Here is a 21,156-nt window from a genome sequence, read left to right on the forward strand (position 1 = left end):
TAGCAGGAGAATGTGAGTTTTTCACATCTAGGTGGCCCTTAGGAGCCAGCCCTGTCTATCTAATAAGGAACTGTGGATTCGTCATAAACAGCCTGTGGGAAGGCGGTGTTCTCAGCCCATTGCATAACAGAAAGACAGGCCAAGTCTTGGAAATCAGCAATTAGCACTTCACATCGCCAACTCAGCTGACCTGCCAAGAAGCCAGCATGCCCAATAGTGAAATAGCCTCATTTTCGGACGGGCTCCCGAGGGACCCCATGGATATTACACTGTAAAAATGGTCCCTCTTTAGAAGACACTTTTCTGCCAACAACATAATGTAAGTGCCAGCAGGTAATTCTTTATTACATGACCTATACATCTCTGGGAAGCACGTACCACAAAGGAGATGGTTTATATGAGATGCATTTTATGTTTTCAGAATCCTCATGGTAAAATGTCTCAATGGGCATTAGGAGTCCTGGCAGCGCTGCCCCTGAAACAATAACACAATCGTTCCCTTCGTCCTTCTGAGATCCCTATGGGTGGCCTGACACAGCTATTTCCTTCAGGGCAGCAGGGTTGCTTTTTCAGCCAAGTGACTGGCTAATTTAAAATACAAAAGAAGATCTAAGCTGAGAAGAAACCCAGCAAGACCATGGAAAATTAATGCTGAGACCCCTTCATAAACAGGGAAAAACATCGAAGTACTACGTTATTTCTCTAAGTAGGTTAAGAAGGTTTTGGGCATCTGTTTTGTGCTGATTTGAACACTGGGGCTATAAAAATGACGAAAATACAGAGATTGCCAACGTGCCACAAAATAGAGAGACGGAATACGAGTGTGAGCAGATAGAGAACCAATTAAACAGAAATATGTTAAGTCCTGTTGCATACATATGCCTAGAGAGAGAGGCTTGGGAACATGAAATGGTCAGGCATTGGGAAAGGCGTTTTGTAAGTGAATTTTGAGTCATATTTAAAGGGTGGATATGTTTAAAGGGAGACAGGTAAAGGCATTTAAAGCAATGTAGGCAATATGACAAAAATACTTTTATAACTATCTCTGTTAATAAGGAAAATGAAAATATGCACAGGATTCAGAGAATGCTTGTAGTGTTGGTCTCCTAAATGATGCTTTGGTGTAACTTTACAGAAAAGTAGGTAAGGAGATGTTATTTTATATATGTATATATTTTAGGATGTAGGGTTAACCTCTGGATTAAATAATGATTTGCCTGAAGTTTTCTAATCGAAAGTAGAATTTAGTTGACCACTAAGATTTCTACTAAGTTTCAGTTGCATGGCAAATTTAACATACTTTAATACATTCATTTCTCAGATGTTCTTAAATGAGGTATTTATATTAAATTTGCTGAAATCCTTAATCAAGTAAGAAGGCCACATGTAGTCGCACAGGCAGCCATTGGCAGGAAGTATAATTGCTTATTTTTATGGATATGAATATGTGGTTATGAATATATCAGTCGAAAAGATAGCCTGGGAATTCATAATTAAATGTAAGAAAATTCTACCCTGAGGCTAACATTGAAATTATTAAAATACCTTTCAAATTTTCCTTTTAATGCAAACGTCCTTCTGAAAAGACTGGTTTAAATATTTAACAGTCTTAACAATCTTAACCTCAGCCAAAACGTATTAAACTTTAAAAAAAAACAATGCACTTCCAGCTGTCCCCAAGAGCCTCACCCTCTGCTTCAGATCATATGAAGACTATGTAAGGCCTGTCTGCGGTCAAGTGTGGTTGGTTATAAATCTGGCTGGGAAGTTTGAGTGAGTCTATCTTTGAAGAAAACTTGATATTTAGTGAGCGCATGGTGTTGTGTTTTACAAATTTGCTACTTAAATCCAAACTGTTAAATGGGCCGAGGATAACAAAGAGAAACAGGAACAGGGTAAGTCATAGTCTAAGCTCTGCGGGGTGCAACCTTGGCCAGGCAGGATCATCCTCTGGACGCGTGCCCCTGTGTCCTAAGAGTCTCAATTACTTGGTCTCTGTTTGGCCCCAGGTATCAGGACCTTTGCAGGCTTTCTACAGCTTTCTAACATGCAGTCTGGGTTGAGACTACTTTCCCAGAATAAGACAGCACCCGGCCCCACCTCTCCAGAAGTTTGGAATCGTGTAATGAAGAGACTACATCTTAGAACTTCATAATTTAACTCTAGGCTGGAGGTCTCTCTTCATATTCTTCCCCACAAATTTCTAACAATATTAATGTATGTACATATCACTTCATGGTTTACAAAATGCATTCACAGGCTTTATCTCACACAATGCTCTGATAAATTGATGCTACATCAATTACACATAGAAGACACCCAAGATGAACTTAACCAGACAATCTATCATTCACGATTCAAGCTTATTCGAGAGATGTGGTCAGTGGTTGGAAATGTTAAGCAATCTGCCTGAGATAATAACTCTACAAAAAAATGGAAGTCAGGTCATCTCAACTCAAGTATGTCTTGCTTCTCTTCTAACCTAAACAACTTTTGCAAAACCACATTGCACTTCTGACTTGGAGGGGAATGGAACCTTCCAGTAGCCTTGCTCCACCCGGGAAGGGGGAGTAGAGGAACTGGGTTGGACACATTGGAATTAAAGTCCCTAAACCATTCTGTTTTACAGGAAGCACTGTGGCCCTTGTCCATAGAATAGATAATTCAGCAGTGCTCACACACACTCTGAGGATTCCACTGTAACATCACGAATCACTTTGCATTGCACCTATTTATTTTTACATCTGGTTCACTTTACTGTGAGGTCTTTAGTCTCTGTCATTCACACAATCACTCAGCAAACATTTATCTGTGCCAAACATTAGACTAGACACTAAGGATGCACAGAATTATAAAAGAATTCAGGAATGAAATATATGATTGTGATAGAATGTAGTGAGTGTAACAATATACACATGCAACAGTGGTAATGGTTGTGATCCTAGGAAAATACAGTTTGGATGTTATTAGCATCAATTTATTAATATTTGCCAAGCATGTACTACTTTTACTTCTGAGGAAAAGTCGTCTCTACCTTTTCTTAGCTAAATAAATTGGACGAGGGCTCCATTTCTGTTAGCGTCACTGTCTCACGGATACGGAACCCGTGATACCGTGTCCTACTGTGCTGTGTGAGGACTGTAAGAAAAAGCCCATAGAAAACAAGAAAGTACTTGACATGTTTTTAACATTGTTAATTCATGAAGCAAAAGGAATCATTTTCATCATTTTTCTGACAACCAGATGATCTGTATCTAAGCATGAGAGAATTGTACTTTATTCACCACTGCAAGAAAATAAAACAAGGTTGAAGAAGTATTCTTAAGGTGGTGTATGTCCCTAGTGTCCTTGGCTACTGAACATGCCTGATCTGGTTTCTGCTTCACACACCGTGGTCCTAAACACAGTGAGAGTCACCTCCTAGTAGCATCGTGTTTGATTAGACTCCATTAATGTTCCTTAAGTAGCGTGACTTTCAATGACTGCTTCATAACTTAAGCAGCTAAATTTATAATTGAGACATTGTGTAATTTATCTACAAACGCGAAATAATCCGAACATCTTTTTGAGGAGATGCTGATATGAAACCACTGATTCAATTGCTCTTGGCCAATCTTGATTTGGAAATTCTTCTAGATGAAAGAAACACAGACCAGTTAAATATTTTCAGAGTCTCCACGCCCCAATCTAACAAAGTGTCTTTACTGTGGGACTAGATGACCTCTGAAATGTCAGGGACAACAGCCAACCAGCAAGAACTTTAACAGGCATAGAGATACAGGAAGCCACCCATATTGTTTACAACACACCCCAAAGCTTTTCACGCTCTATTTCCTTACCCAGCTTTATTTTACTTTATGGAATTTTCCACCAAGCTGAAAGCATGTTCCATGTCTATAACGGCATGTGATGTTTATTTATTCTGCCTCTCAAGTAGGTGCCATGATAGGGACCTTGTCTCATTCACACTGTGGCCCCAACATCTAGGACAATGCCCTGTAAATACTGGAACCCAATAAACATTTATTGAATCAACAATAAAGTTGAACTGGTGTCCTAAATCAGGATTTAGAGGGTGGATTCAGAGGTTCACAGCTTTGGATATGATGGCCCATTTCTTGCCCACACCCAATGAATTGAAGGAAGAAAATCTTCGAACAAATTGATAAATTTGATTCAGTTTCACAGATAATGTCGTCCCTTAACTTTCTTGCATAGTATTTCTGTTCTTCACTTGTGCAAAACTCCCAGAATTTCCTGGATTTCTCTACCATCACTAACAGAATTGTTTCTTTGCTTGTCATGAGCAAAGAAATCGGTGTGGGCTCTTTCTCTGCTGTTCTTGAGACTGTCGAAGTAAGATGAGGAAGGAGTGAAGCCTTCAGAGAGTCACAAATCTTCCCCTGCATTTTGCATTAATAAATTTAGTTACACATATAGATTAACGCTACCGTTTTCCAGGCAATGTTATACATTTTTGAGTGTTTACTCCTAACAGACATTAAGAAAAATTTCAATATTATGAAGAACACTTGATGAATTTTAGACATTATATTCATTCTCAGAGCTGAAAAATAAATACATTTAATGCACCATTGGTTCACGGAGGATTTCTCTGAATGGTTCTGATGAAACTCCCCCTCTTCAGACTCCCGTGGCGCTGATCTGGATGAATTCATGTGAATGTGTAAACGCAAATCTGGGCATTGCTATGTTCCAGCAGCACTAGAAGGGGGAAGAGGGACAAACATTAGGGTGGGAAAAATTCCAGTGAGAAGGATGGTGGAGACTGGGAAATCGCACCATAGAGATTTTGAAGAAAACACAAAATCTCAAAGGAGGAGGAGGCTTGAGATTGTGACTATGAAGAGAAGAACTTTGAAAGGTTTAATCTTTTTCTTTCCCTCTGAATTGGAGAGCAGGATTTCCAGGGATGACCACCAACAATGTGACTGAAAAATAGTAAAACCTGAACAGGATGGTGACTCAGGAACAGGTTGGTGACTCAGGAAAAGATTGCTGACTCAGGAATGGGTTGCTGACTCAGGAAAAGGTTGGTGACTCAGGAACGGGTTGGTGACTCAGGAACGGATTGGTGACTCAGGAACGGGTTGCTGACTCAGGAAAAGGTTGGTGACTCAGGAACAGGTTACTGACTCCGGAACGGGTTGGTGACTCAGGAACAGGTTGCTGACTCAGGAACAGGTTGCTGACTCAGGAACGGGTTGCTGACTCAGGAACGAATTGGTGACTCAGGAACGGGTGACTGACTCAGGAACAGGCTGGTGACTCAGGAACGGGTTGCTGACTCAGGAACGGGTTGGTGACTCAGGAACGGGTTGCTGACTCAGGAACGGGTTGGTGACTCAGGAACGGGTTGGTGACTCAGGAACGGGTTGGTGACTCAGGAAGGGGTTGGTGACTCAGGAACGGGTTGGTGACTCAGGAACGGGTTGGTGACTCAGGAACGGGTTGGTGACTCAGGAACGGGTTGGTGACTCAGGAAAAGGCTGGTGACTCAGGAACAGGTTGCTGACTTAGGAACAGATTGGTGACTCAGGAAGGTGACTGACTCAGGAACAGGTTGGTGACTCAGGAACGGGTTGGTGACTCAGGAACAGGTTGGTGACTCAGGAAAAGGTTGGTGACTCAGGAACGGGTTGGTGACTCAGGAAAAGGCTGGTGACTCAGGAACAGGTTGCTGACTTAGGAACAGATTGGTGACTCAGGAACAGGTGACTGACTCAGGAACAGGTTGGTGACTCAGGAACGGGTTGGTGACTCAGGAAAAGGTTGGTGACTCAGGAACAGGTTACTGACTCCGGAACGGGTTGGTGACTCAGGAACAGGTTGCTGACTCAGGAACAGGTTGCTGACTCAGGAACAGGTTGCTGACTCAGGAACGAATTGGTGACTCAGGAATGGGTGACTGACTCAGGAACACGCTGGTGACTCAGCAACGGGTTGCTGACTCAGGAACGGGTTGGTGACTCAGGAAAAGGCTGGTGACTCAGGAACAGGTTGATGACTCAGGAACAGGTTGCTGACTCAGGAACGGGTTGGTGACTCAGGAAAAGGCTGGTGACTCAGGAACGGGTTGCTGACTCAGGAACGGGTTGCTGACTCAGGAACAGGTTGCTGACTCAGGAACGGGTTGGTGACTCAGGAACGGATTGGTGACTCAGGAACGGGTTGCTGACTCAGGAACGGGTTGCTGACTCAGGAAAAGGCTGGTGACTCAGGAACGGGTTGGTGACTCAGGAACGGATTGGTGACTCAGGAACAGGTTGGTGACTCAGGAACGGGTTGGTGACTCAGGAACAGGTTGCTGACTCAGGAACGGGTTGGTAACTCAGGAACGGGTTGGTGACTCAGGAAAAGGTTGGTGACTCAGGAACGGGTTGGTGACTCAGGAACAGGTTGCTGACTCAGGAACAGGTTGCTGACTCAGGAACGAATTGGTGACTCAGGAACAGGTGACTGACTCAGGAACGGGTTGCTGACTCAGGAAAAGGTTGGTGACTCAGGAACGGGTTGGTGACTCAGGAATGGGTTAGTGACTCAGGAAAAGTTGGTGACTCAGGAACGGGTTGGTGACTCAGGAACAGGTTGGTGACTCAGGAACGGGCTGGTGACTCAGGAATAGGTAAGAGTTTCCACAGCATTCCTAGAGGATGAGATGCTGACTCAGGGTTGGCAGGGGCACCTCAACTATGGCCTGGGGGAGCGGCAGTTCTGCTAGATCCAGCAAGATCTTTGTCTATTGAGGACAAGGCACTCCAAACTATTTTTAAAAAGAGACATGCCCTTAAAGCTTCTAAAATTTCAAAAACATCAAAGAATTGTTTACTTTTCTCTTCTAGGGATCCTTCTTCAGATCCAGAAACATTAAATTAGATGGTACAAAACTCCATCAGAGAAACCCTATATGGCTCCAGTCACCAGCCAGCCCATCACTCATTTTGTAGTTTACACGTGAGTGTAGTCATTTTTCTGGCATTCCAACAATCTGGGAATCCATTCATTCAGAAAACGTGTATTGGACATCCACATTTTGGAGCAGACAGTGTCAGCTTAGCCTGGTACTGCAAATATAAATAACAATTTGTTTCTAAACCAAAGAAATTCCCAGTCTAGAAAAGTGGCAGATGTGCAAATTAAAAAGTGTGGATTACAGTGTAGGATCACTTACCCAAGCCGAGCCATGTCAACGAGGAGGAATAATAAGGGAAATTTTCAAAGACGAGATCAATGATTAAGGACAGCCTTAAAAGTTACTGTCCAGGAAACAACCCAAAGATCTGTCAACAAATAAGTGGATTAAAATTCCATAACATATCCATACAATAGAATACTATTCAACAATAAAAAGGAGCAAATTACTGATATCTTCAACAACATAAATAAACCCAGAAGTAAATAGAGTCAGTGTAGAAGCTAGACACAAAAGAACACCTTACTGTCTAATTGCATTTATATGAGATTTAGAAAATGCAAATACATCTTTACTCATGAAAATAAGACTGTGGTTGAAGGGGAAGGAAGATGGGTATGAGAAAACAATTTTGGGGTGATGAATATGTTAATTTTCTGGATGTATGGTGAATAAATATGTAGAAACTCATAAAGGTATATACTTTATGTTTGTGCCATTGCTACAAATCAATGAAACTTTAAAAGGCAGGAAAATCATACCCAGAGAAATTGTAGCAAAAGTAGTAGAATTGTATCTTTGGAAGCAAGGAAGAAGAAATGTTCAAGAAAAGATGCTTTACAAAGTCGTATGCTCCAACAAGATTGTATGCAAGAACATCCAATGCATTCCATTGGATTTTGTATTAAGAGGTCTTGAGGGTATTCATTAGGAAATCTGAGTGGCGTGTTAAAGTGAACAAACTTGATTTCAGTGTGTTGATACATTAGGGGATGATGAGAAAATAGAGACAATGGCAACTGGCCATTATTTAAAGAAATCTGGATTTTAAAAGTGAGGAATAAAATGCTAACTAGAAAGAATGTTGCATCACTAAGAAAGATGAAGGTGATTTTGTTGTTTCTGTACTGTTAGGGTGGGGCACCTGAATGCACCTATAAACTGTGGGCTGAATCCAGCAGACGTGGAAGAGACGAAAGGACAAAGCATGGAACACAGACAGCCATGACTTCTGACAGATGTTAATAATACAGGACGCCATGAGGCAGACATAGATATGATTGTCCTTTTGGAAGCACGAAATGAAAGAAAGATGAAGGGCCATCTCTTTCTTTTTTTTCAAAACCTCAGACCCAATTTCTGTTTATAGAAAAACTTGTACGTGCCTTTTGGATAAATGTAGTTTATAGGAAAAGATTCTTGTGTACGTGGAAACCATTATGAAGAAAGTCACTGATTTAAGAACAACATATGCGTGTTTACCTACCAACATTTCAATAGTAAATTCCATTTTAGCCCAAGATGTTGATGGGGAAAGGCAGTGTCTTAAAAGCTAAGGGTAGCTTGAAAGAGAAAAATGGAATCTCGTGATCCGACCAAGCAGGGGCCTCCAGCACTGCACAGATAGACGCACATCGGGGCCGATCCCACTGGAACAAAGCTCTGCCCACAACCCAGCTCAGTGACTGGCCTGGCATCAATCCCAACACCAAATTATTCTCAACCAAGAAGACTAGAGATCTCCAATAGGAACTCCAATATGTGAGAGCTTTTTGAACCAAAGTCTTAAGTGTGTTAGCCAGTATTTTTCTCCATCCTTGTAGAGTTCCTTTCTTGAGAACCTTGCTCTGTTCATGCCAGAGCAGACCTGGCGGGGAGCTTGCACCTGCCACAGCATTTACTTGTATCTTCTGCACGCCTGAGGCAGCCTCGACATGGACCAGAAGGCTTGGAGGCTTTCCCGTCTTTCATTTGCCCTGGATCTCAGGAGACAGTACACTGAGGGGTCTCTGAGGGAGAGATAGAGGAGAGAAAGACAGTAAAAGAGAGGAAGAGAAGAAAGATTTTGTTACTGGTGCCTAAATAGCTTTTGGGGAAAAAATAGTTGCTATATAAGACATAATAAGGTATAGCACTGTTTTGAGAAGTTTTCTGTATTAACGTAATAAATCTTTGGTTGGAATGCTCACTCTAGGGGTTGCCAGGTAACCTTTTTATGTGTTCGTATAATTTATACCTCTTTGTATATAGAACTATTGAATATATCATTATTTGTAAAGCTGCTTAAATGTCCAGCTCAGCACATTGCATATATACAAACATAAGTGTTTAAAGAAATAAGTGATTTTATATATATATACACAGAGAGACATATGCATATTTATATGTGTCTGTGTGCTAGAAACAGAAATATAGTGGTAAAGATCATACGTGGTTTAACTTCAGTTTTTCAGAAGTTAGCAGATAATACATGTTCAGTAACTTCTGAAAGACTTCAACATTCCTAAAACGTTCATTTGTAAATTCAAGTCACTTTCCCTTTCATATGCTATGTGAAAAATGAATAAATATTCTGAAGAGACAAAAGAAAAAAAGAACAAAAACAAGCAACATTTTTAAAAAGAGAAAGGTAAACAAAACTACTGTCAAAACACACCACTGTTTACAATCACTAATCCTAAATGCTAATAGCTCTATTTCAATTTTCAGTACCATTGCACATTTGTGAGATTGAAGGTGTTCCATTTTATGCCCATATTTTATATTTTATCGTAATAACTGAAGACTAAATGTTTCGCTTACTTTGCAAAAATTATCATACACTTTAAGAAATACTTTTAAAGCTAAATGCCACCCACAATTACTCTAGGTCTTCTTGAGGCCCTAAGAATTTCTGCATAAAATCTCATCAAAACTGTGATTTGCTTTGCATTTGTTGGCGTTTTTTCTGAAAGCAGCTGCCGAAGGTGCTACCTTTTGATGGTATGAGATGAATGTAAGGGTTGGAAAATGAAATCAACATTCTTCAATAAGGACCTGTTGGGGAGCCAAGTCCATAATTGAACAGGTACTGCATACTTTCACCGTGCCTCATAGCTAATAGTATCTTCAAAGCTTTCAATATCTAGAGAGAGTTTCTGTGGAGCTCATTGATCTCCAAGTAAACATATTTTAAAATGATTCAAAGTTAGAAATGCTTTAACTCTTTTCCTGATCCCACTCTTATTTTATAATTTTGCAAGGTATTTAAAAGTTATAAATGTTGAAAAGGATCTTGGTGTTTGATATATAAATTATTTCTATTAAAATATTTTTCATGCCTTAAAGGAGAGTTAAAATACTGGATAACAAACTTTTTTTTTTTAATTTCAAAAGTCATTCGAAACACATGAACACTTCCAATCCAGCCTCAAATAACTTCAGAATCACGCAATGATTAATAGTGTTGCTTTACTCTCAACACCCTCCAGCAGTTCAGAACTCCTCAGTCAGGTTTCTTTGTGCCTTGCAGTTGTTGACAGGCCACAAGCTTCAATCACAGTATTGTGTAGTGATTTCTCATCATCCAGTACTTCTTTTAAGTCACCAATATAACTTTGAGTAGCCGGAAGCTGTATTAACAACAAAAGTTTACACGGAAATATTATTTATTTATGTATTTATGTATTTTTGCAGTCCAGGAGATTAAAGATGCAATTCAGGTGAACTGTTGCACAGTAACTCCATGTCAACAGCTGAACTCTGATCGGGGCAAGGGATATATAGGCAATGAAAGGTACGTAAACATCATGTTTCCTCTGCAGGCTGAGATGGATGCATTTTAAGGAGGTAAATTAATTCATATAAAATAGAAACACATAGGAATCATAAATGCAGAAGTACACAGGAAGAGGAGTAGCCTTGGTATTTCTAAACATAACCATCAACACAGAAAATTCTTATAAGGGAATAGTGATAGTTAAGAAAAATATTCAGAATATTTGAATATTTAAATATGCAGAGTTCCTGTTCCCGTCCATAGGTGTGTTGAGGCTCCCAGTGGTAAGGAACACAGGCGGCTGGTCCTGTGCAGGGTTCCTGTTCCTGTTCCCGTCCATAGGTGTGTCGAGGATCCCAGTGGTAAGGAACACAGGCGGCTGGGCCTGTGCAGGGTTCCTGTTCCCGTCCATAGGTGTGTCGAGGCTCCCAGTGGTAAGGAACACAGGCGGCTGGTCCTGTGCAGGGTTCCTGTTCCCGTCCATAGGTGTGTCGAGGCTCCAGTGGTAAGGAACACAGACGGCTGGTCCTGTGCAGGGTTCCTATTCCCGTCCATAGGTGTGTCGAGGATCCCAGTGGTAAGGAACACAGGCGGCTGGTCCTGTGCAGGGTTCCTGTTCCCGTCCATAGGTGTGTCGAGGCTCCAGTGGTAAGGAACACAGACGGCTGGTCCTGTGCAGGGTTCCTGTTCCCGTCCATAGGTGTGTCGAGGATCCCAGTGGTAAGGAGCACAGGTGGCTGGTCCTGTGCAGGGTTCCTGTTCCTGTTCCCGTCCATAGGTGTGTCGAGGCTCCCAGCGGTAAGGAACACAGACGGCTGGTCCTGTGCAGGGTTCCTGTTCCCGTCCATAGGTGTGTCGAGGATCCCAGTGGTAAGGAACACAGACGGCTGGTCCTGTGCAGGGTTCCTGTTCCCGTCCATAGGTGTGTCGAGGATCCCAGTGGTAAGGAACACAGACGGCTGGTCCTGTGCAGGGTTCCTGTTCCCGTCCATAGGTGTGTCGAGGATCCCAGTGGTAAGGAGCACAGGCGGCTGGTCCTGTGCAGGGTTCCTGTTCCCGTCCATAGGTGTGTTGAGGTGATGGGTCCTCTTTTTCTCATCATCAAATGCCCCGAGCCCCAGGTAAGTTTTCCACAGCGCAGGGTGGAGAGAGGGAAGGAGGAGGCCTGGTCCCCTGCACCGGCAGAGGCCTCTCTTCCTCCCGGGGCCTGGCCCTGGACCCTTGGCTCTGTCACTGAGAAGTGTCTAACACAACCTGTCACCCACACTCTCCCGCAGCGTCCCGAGTCAGCCACTCACAGCCATTATTCTCTCCACGTGAAACTGTGAAATGAGGACATAGAGGGGGTGGAACTAAAGAACCGGCTATTAACAGAATTACTTAAAAAGCATTTCACTTTAATGTAAAAATTAATTTCGTTCAAAAAGGTAATCAATGCACATTAAACATTTAAAAGTATCAAAAGATGTACGATTATCCTCGACATTTGGGCACCCAGTTTACTTCCTCAAAGTCAAATATTGTTACTAATGTTTTATGTATTATTAAAGGGTTAATTTTAAATATAAAGAGTAATTAATGCTGTCAGAGGAATTATAAGGTTTTTTTTTTTAAAGTACTCATTTGGAAGAAATGATTTTAATCTTTCAAAAGGAAACATACAATATTGATAAAATGATATATATTATAACATTAAATACATGGATATTCTATAAATATATATGTGAATTTATACATACATATCCTAAATGAGGATGAGAGTCTCCTCATCTAAGTCTAAATGAGAAAACATTCAAGAATTTTATTTGACCAAAAAGGTTTTAATGATTAAATTATAGTGTAATGATTAAAGCACAGAAATTATGTGTGTTAAAACAAAATGGAAATGGAGACCAGGCCTGAAAAATACCTGAGCAAACAAAACCACTTAGGTTTTAAAGACACGGATTTTCTTTTCTCTTTTTTTATTATTATACTTTAAGTTCTAGGGTACATGTGCACAATGTGCAGGTTTGTTACTTATGTATACATGTGCCATGTTGATGTGCTGCACCCATTAACTCGTCATTTACATTAGGTATGTCTCCTAATGCTATCCCTCCCTCCTCCCCCCTCCCCACAATAGGCCCCGGTGTGTGATGTTCCCCTTCCTGAAGACACAGGTTTTCTTGTTAGTATAACTTCTCATTCATATCAATAATTCATAATTAAATAGATCCTTACATGTCCTCAGTCAATATGACTCAATCATATGAGTTCACTGTTGACATTTATGTGTTTCAAGAACATCATAATTATTGATGGAAAGAGACGACATAATTAGAAGGCAAGTAATTTTGACATAACTACTAAATCTGAAATTTTCTATTAATAGTTATGGGACCCAAATCTCAATGTCATACTCTCTCACATGAGAATGTTGGACTTAACGATTTACTGAGTTTTTTCTAAAATCCTATGATTGATTGGAACACATTTCTAAAATGTAATCAAAAGGAATTATTTCACAAAAAATGCATAAGCCACGTTTAATATATTAGATCAGACTGATACATGCTAAAATTTGATCCAACTGATTGTTCGAAGATGCATTATTGAAATATTTTACAAAAAGTAGACCGCAGTGCCGTGCTGTTGCTTATTTATATTACAGGAAATACCACAGCTATGAATAAAAGTCACTATTCTGTCATAACTCATATATTTATTACAAGAGATGCAACGTTTATTTTCCTTAAACAGATAGACCTGAGAAGCAGCTCACGTCCAAAGAATCTTTTCTCCTTTCAGATAACAGCAGATCCCCGGCTGTCACCTATGCCCAAAAGCAACAGGCTTCTGTGGCTTGAAATCAGCTCCAAGAGTCCTCATTCTATAAAACTTAACTTCCCATCACAATGTCTGGGGAATTCTTCTTCATTTCGTTTGTTTTCCACAGAAAATTATTTTTATATTGGAAAGCAAAACTTCCCATTAAGAACAAAATCATTTTTTCAAAAATAAAATAAGCAGTGCACAAAATTGTTATGTTATCCACAAAAATCTGAATGTCTGAATATTAACAAAATTGGAGAGCAGTATTAATTTATAAAACAAAAAGAAAACTTATACTCAATGAAGCAAAAATCGAAAAACAATAATAGTGATGATGTTCTAAGAGGTTGAAAACATGTCTGTAATTTCAAAAGCGCCTGTTTATAAGCCTAGGGACAAGTTGCACCGCCACTCATTCCCCACAAGAGACCCTCAAAATGTGGTTATAGACAGGCCCTTCCTGACAGTCCAGGAATTTTCTCCAGGGGTTAGTCACTGAGCTGCCCCTGGGGCAGCCCCCACTGCAGGAAGAAGACAGAGGAGCTTGTATCTGCTGCAGGCTCTCCTTGAACCACAGGGCCCCCACCTCCATCCCAGGACAACCTGGGGATATGGAACCCATGGAGTATCCTGGTACTGCTGAGCGAGATGAGACACCGATGCACGTCTGTTTGGTCAAACCTATAAGGACAGGTTTGAAATGCGGAGGCAGATCTCCCAGACTGCATTGCACCTGACATGGAATTACACCCCACTGCCCATCCATACACAGCTAGTCGCACTCAACAGTGACAAACTGACTGGGCCAGGCCACGTGGACATTTTCCCAAGACAAAAAGATTTCTTTTGAAAACACATATATCAATAGTCCTTCTTAAATAAATCAGATGAGTATTTTAATACCTGTAATAGGATTTAGCAGCAGAAGACAAGACATGCTTTAATATTAACTAATGTTTTATAACATCACTGCTGTTTCTATTAAATTTGAAAAACGTTGCATGTATACATATGGCTATACATTTCTTAAATACTGATTAATTTGTATTGCCATTATACTTTTAAGATTGCAGGCTATGTAAAAGTGCCAGTTTATTTCACATGAATGTGTGGTAAAGGCAAAAATGCATAGAATCACAGAAAAAAAATGATTTCATGAATTATTTTTTAAAAACTAAAGACATGCAAGTCTCTCAATAAAGTTTTGGGAAAATATATGCTTTCTAGGATTTTCTTTAATCTTTTGGGAAGTAATTGCTAACTAATAGGTAGATTTTAGGTGATTCCAAAGATATTCCAAGTTAAAATGTTGGAAAAAAGTCTTTCTGGGTCCATTCTCTGCTCAAAATAAATAATCTCACAGCACATGAATTGTTTTGAAAATGTGAATTAAGGGAAAAAAACAAAACAAAAAACAAAAACAAAGCTTCAGAAATCCTAATGCCATCCTGGGACTATGCGTAGAAATGTCACCCTCTTCAACTAGCAAATATGAGCAAAAACACAAGTAACCTGGAAAATAAAACACTGAAACTGGCTAAGGTGTTAAACAATGTTGCAAACTCAAAATATCCTCAAAAAATTTTGCAAACTCAAACTCAAAAAATTTCTGCATTCATCAAATGCAGAAATAATCAAATATTTATAAGAAATATTTATAAGAAACTAAAAATGTATTCCAACTATAAAATTGTGTTGTATAATATTTTTTAATGGCAAAAGAAACAATGCAGAGAATATGGGGCTTTTGTTGGTTTTGTTTTGTTTTGTTGTTTTTGAAGATAGGGACTCTGTCATTCAAGCTGGAGTGTAGTGGTGTCATCCTGGCTAACTGCAGCGTCGATTTTCTGGGCTCAAGCGATCCTCCCACCTCTTCTTCCCCAGTATCTGGGACTACAGGTGCATACTACCACAACCTTGCTAATTTTTGCATTTTTTATAGAGATGGGGTCTCACCATGTTGCCCAGGCTGGTCTCAAACTCCTGGGCTCAAGACATCCTCCTGCCTCAGCCTCCCAAAGCTGGGAGTACAGGTGTGAACCATGGCCCTCAGTAAACGATGCAAATAATTTGATATTTTGGAGACTCTTGGAAAGCTTTAATGATATGACAAGAAATAGCCTTTTTTTTTTCCATGCCTTTCATCTCAACGGTCCTCATTTCAGAACGCTTCCTACATTTTATGAAGTGGTTTAAAGTTCCTGTCACTCTGCTAAGCAGGGCACAACGCATCACGGTGCCAGGCCCTGCCAAGCTTGTCGGTGGTGGAGCCTGTGTACTCCCCAACCCCCTGGCAGGCGGCCTGTCATACACACTGGGTGCTTCCTGAACACCTTGTGCCCCTTCCCCTGAGAGACCCTTTAGGACACGGGTTCCTCTGGCAAGAATGTACTCTTCTTCCCCTCCTTTGCGCTGTTCATTTCTTCTCCTGGCTCCAAGCTCCATTAACATCATTCCACAAGTCGTGTTTCAATTTCCAAATGACAGTGGTCCCTCTGATATTTTCCTTTTCTTTCTTTCTTTTTTTTTTTTTTTTTTTTTTTTTTTTTTTGAGACAGAGTCTCACTTTGTTGTCCAGGCTGGAGTGCAATAGCATGATCTCAGCTCACTGCAACCTCTGCCTCCGAGGCTCAAGCGATTATCTTGCCTCAGCCTCCCGAGTAGGAGTAGCTGGGATTACAGGCATCTGCCACCATGCCCAGCTAATTTTTGTATTTTTAGTAGAGACAGGGTTTCACCATGTTGGCCAGGTGGGTTTCGAACTCCTGACCTCAAGTGATCTGCCCGCCTCTGCCTCCCAGAGTGCTGGGATTAGAGATGTGAGCCACTGCGCCCAGCCCCTCCAGTATTTTCTTTTATAACAAAGGCTCTCGTGCCCATTTGGGGACAGGGAGTAAGATAAGAAGTCAAGAGCTGGCACTCAAATACTGTCTAAGCAATTATGCTGTTTCAGTTTACAACTATTCCAAGAGATAATAATGCTGGTCTTTATTATACAGCTAAGGAATCCACAGCTTTGACCCTTATGTCACACAAACTCGGGGGTCCCCAGAGTCTCCCCCAGGCCTCTGTGCCTTGCAGCCACATCCCCATCACATAGGTGTACACCCTTCACTGTGAACTCCCAATGCCTGCTGTGCTCTGAGGACACATTAACGACCTGAGGCTGTGGCCTTCTGGTACCTATAAAGTAGGTTTTGAAATTGTTCCAGCACAATGAGTCCTTCACATGCTAGACCAGTCCAGGTGACAGGTGCCCCAGCCTGGAACAGCACGCAGCAGCCTTTTGCTTCTACAAGAGAGACAAACAGACAACAGGGCATTGCTAGAGTGAATTCCAATTGCCTATCTCAGGTGTTGTAATGTGGTTCAAGAAAGGACCTGAAGAAACGAAGCCAAGATTGTCTTCCGTACTTCGAAAAACGGTATAAGCAGGGGAAGCTGGTGAGAGAGAATCTGAAAATAAATAGCTGTATGTATATTTACATCTGTATCTCTATCTGCCTGTACCTTCATCTCTATTTTATTTCCGTCTCTGTATCTGTGTCTATTAAATATCTGTGTCTCTATCTCTGTCCCTATCTGAACATCTGACTCGATTCTATAACTGTATCTACAGCTACCAGCATAGCTCTGTCTACAACTATATACCTACATATCCAAATCTATCTGCCTGATCTTCCCAAGAGAACCCTGGCTGCGCACCAGGCTCTGTGAGTCGCCCTGCACTGCCTCATCTCAGTGTCCCATTTGAGTTCTTAAGATTCATTAGGCCTTGCCTTACCTGAGACAGTAAGGAATTACGGCAGGAATTACGGCAGGAATTTACAGGAATTACGGCAAATTTTCCTGGGCAGAGCTTTCATTATTAGTTTTTGCAGATTGTCTGTGCCCTGGGGAAGTGCTCACATATTTATGGGGCTGTTGTTTTCTGTTTTTCTAATTAAACTCAATACAAATCTTTCCTCTGATATTCTCATGTGAAGCCTTAACCCAATGCTTAAGTTTAGCCTTGGAGGTAGTAATTCACCTATCCACTGATTCAAGATTCAACTAGTATTTATCAAACTCCTAGTGAGGTAGAAGGCAGAACTTGAATCTGAAAGCAGGGCTTGGACTCTGGACCAGATTGAAAGCTGCCAGAAACAGGGAAGAGGCAAAGGCACCTCTCCATAGGACACCCCACCGGTGCCATCTCGGTTTGCTGTTGCCATGGCGACACCTGCAAATTGCTGCCCCGTTCCAGGGCAACACCTGAAAGTTACCACCCTTTGTCTAGAAATTTCTGCATAATTCACCCCTTAATTTGCATGTAATTGACAGTTTGAATGTTGGGAAAAGTATTTCTGGGTCCATTCTCTGCTCAAAATAAGTAGTCTCAGAGTACATCAATTGTTTTGAAAATATGAATCAAGAGCAAATAAACATTTTAATGTAAAGCATCAGAAATCCTAATGCCGCCCTGGGACCACGCATTCAGATATTGCCCTCTTCAGTGAAGTCACATGAAATATGAGCAAAAGCACAAATATGAGTGCACATGCCTCTGAGCGCAGCACTGCCTCTGAGCTGCCCCTCGGCACACGGCCTGTGGGGTCACCTTGCTCTGCAAGGAGCAGGACCTCTGCCGCTGTCGTGCACTGTCACTTCAATAAAAGTTGTTACCAACACCACTAGCTGACCCTTGAGTTCTTTCCTGGATGAAGCCAAGAACCCTCCCAGCTGAGCCCCGATTTTGGGCTTGCCTGCCCAGTGTCACGAGCACACACCAGGCATTGCTTCATGCACCTCTACTGGCTGCAGCTATCCTGACAGCTCTGGGGCTTACTTTTCTCCCCATCTGATAGATAATTCCTCTAGGGATGTACCTGCTGCTGGGTGTCACCTCAGGGATGTGTGCAGCACCTGTTACCTCTGGACTCGCTTTATGGTGATATAAAATCCTGTTCAGTGACATGTGGCTGGTGTTATTCACTTTGGAATTCTTTGAGGGAGCATTCCTTTGCTGATGAGTATATAATTGCCTTCATTTTCTTCTAATTTCACTGAAATATAGTCTTGCATCTTCTGAAACCAACTCACTACCTGTTCCTTTTATTTCTATAATTCATTTTTTAAAAATTTCCTACTGTCTTTTTTTTGTTCAAATGGACTCTTCACATTTTTATTCTCACAGCAGACTTAATTCATTTTCACTTAAAATATGCATTACAGTCATGGTTCTCCAAAGACATTTTGAAATATTCCCATATTAGAATATGATATTAGAATAAGATATTCAATAGATCTTGTCCATATTAACAAGCAAAGAAAAGTTTTATGATTTGAAATCCACATTGGTATTTTCCATTGAATTATGAATAATCTTATCAACACAGCATCTTATTACATGACTTTGAAATAATTTAGGTCAAGATAGGAAGAAGAAAAGCTAATATATATTGATTGCTTCTAAATCCATATGTGGTCTCATATAATCCTCCCACGCAGTTCTCTCAGTCCCTTAAGAACCATTAACCTCACTTTGCAAATGAAGAGACAGGTCCAGTGTTGGCATTTGGCATGGCTATGCTTTGGATGTGAGTAAGCAACAGAGGTATAATTATAGCCCCACTGTCTTTCCACATCCCACACTCCATCCTTCTATCCTTCTTGTGCAATATAAAAATTAAGCCAGGAAAAAAAAATGGTCAGAAGTATCAGTAGTTTGCATTCACCAGGATTCTAAAGATAGTTTATTATGCATTTTATTACGCATGTGTTTCAGACACTGATACACATATAGCAGAGAATTTTTTTTTTTTTTTTTTTTTTTTTGAGACGGAGTCTCGCTCTGCCGCCCAGGCTGAAGTGCAGTGGCCAGATCTCGGCTCACTGCAAGCTCCACATCCCGGGTTCACGCCATTCTCCTGCCTCAGCCTCCCGAGTATCTGGGACTACAGGCGCCCGCCACCTCGCCCGGCTAGTTTTTTGTATTTTTTTAGTAGAGACGGGGTTTCACCGTGTCAGCCAGGATGGTCTCGATCTCCTGACCTCATGATCCGCCCGTCTCGGCCTCCCAAAGTGCTGGGATTACAGGCTTGAGCCACCGCGCCCGGCCTATAGCAGAGAATTTATAAATATCATTGAAAGTATGAGGCTGTGGGGAGTGAGCAGCTTTACCACCAAATTAATGATCTCTTGGGCTACAATATAGGGGTTTCTATTTAATGAGATATTATTTAGTAAGTTTAAATATGTTTTTAAAAGGCCAATAAGAACAGCCCAAGATCTGGAGACCAAGTTAGATGGAGAACAGAGTCAAAATATCTAGTTTTCAAATATGAATAGTGTGAATCAAAAATGCATTAATGATATGCTAATGCTACCTTAGACAGTATTTATAAAAATGAAAGATGATCTCATTTTATCTGAGCAAAATTAGATATGAAGAAACTGCCACGTGTTTAGAGAAAAACGTTTAGAATGAGATAAAATGAAAATTGTACGCCTCCTTCTTCCTGAAGTAACTGTTTTCGGTCTCGATTTTCAGTTTACTTTTATGCAGATGCATGCTTTTAAGTATAATGTGCCTCACCTCTAATGTTTGATTTATTGATTGTAAAATATCTATTGTCTCTGTAAAAGACAAAGAATTTACCCAACTTAATCCACCCACTTTTCTCCTGATAGATGTACAAATAATTGCATTGTTAGATATTTTACTGATGACATAGATAGCTTGATGGGCCTGTCTTAACCTCCATTTCTTGTTTCATTTGTAGTCTCCTCACTATATTAGATAAGAAAATGTGTGATTCACACCCAGTCTTCCCTTCCTTCCCTCTGCTTACTCCCCCTGCTGTATTTCAACCCTTACCATTCTTCTTACATTTCTATATTTTTAAACATGTAAATTCGTTTGCACAAGCACAAGAAAAGTAGCCCTCTTCTATCAGTTTACCCCTGAGTGCATCTCTTTATATTAATAAGTTGCCAAGAGATAGTAATAGAAGACAACACTGAGTCTGTTTTGCATCATTTTCACTAGCTACAAGTTCAGTAAATATCGGGTCTTTCTTCCGTGTGACTGGAGATAAAACTTTTTCCAAATTTTTTACCCTCGTGTAATGCAGGTCTCTGATTTGCAGAGAATAGTATCTATTTTCTCACTCCTAGTGATGCACTGATTATGTTTTTGATATAGTAGGTAGCACCCTACTTCTTTTCATATAATGACTGAATTAGACTGGTTCGGGGCTGGTCTAACACAGAGAACCAGGTACATAGATGTAGGATGTGTAACCTTTCAAATGGGGACCTCTGATGGAGGCAAGAGTGGATATGCCATTGTTGAAGTGATTAGAGGGGATAATGTCACTGAAAACATTTTATGAATGAAGGGGAGAAGAATCAGAAGAGACGGAGAAGGAGCATGCAGAGAAGGAAGATAACTGGAAAGCTCACCAGTAAAGAAAAGCAGTAGCAATATTCGAAAATAATGGAGTCTCTGTATGTTACATTTGCAGAAAAGAGGTGGAGTAAGGTAAGTTCTGAAAAATAACCATAGAAGTTAGAGAATAGCATGACACTGAGATGATTCTATTAGGGAGAAACATGAACATGTTTTTAAAATTGAGACCGAGGCAATACATTGGGACATCTAAGTAAT

At 40.8% G+C, this 21,156-nt stretch overlaps 1 long non-coding RNA gene across 1 annotated transcript; it reads left to right on the forward strand.

The window, feature by feature from the left end:
* Window positions 1–239: 239 nt before the first annotated feature.
* Window positions 240–20,904, forward strand: LOC126961130 (uncharacterized). The gene is made up of 3 exons (XR_007728199.1): window positions 240–319; window positions 10,610–10,709; window positions 20,888–20,904. It is a non-coding gene; the product is annotated as an uncharacterized LOC126961130 (long non-coding RNA).
* The last annotated feature ends 252 nt before the right edge of the window (window positions 20,905–21,156 follow it).

Source organism: Macaca thibetana, chromosome 8 (assembly GCF_024542745.1).
Source record: "Macaca thibetana thibetana isolate TM-01 chromosome 8, ASM2454274v1, whole genome shotgun sequence".
Classification (NCBI taxonomy): Eukaryota; Metazoa; Chordata; class Mammalia; order Primates; family Cercopithecidae; genus Macaca; species Macaca thibetana.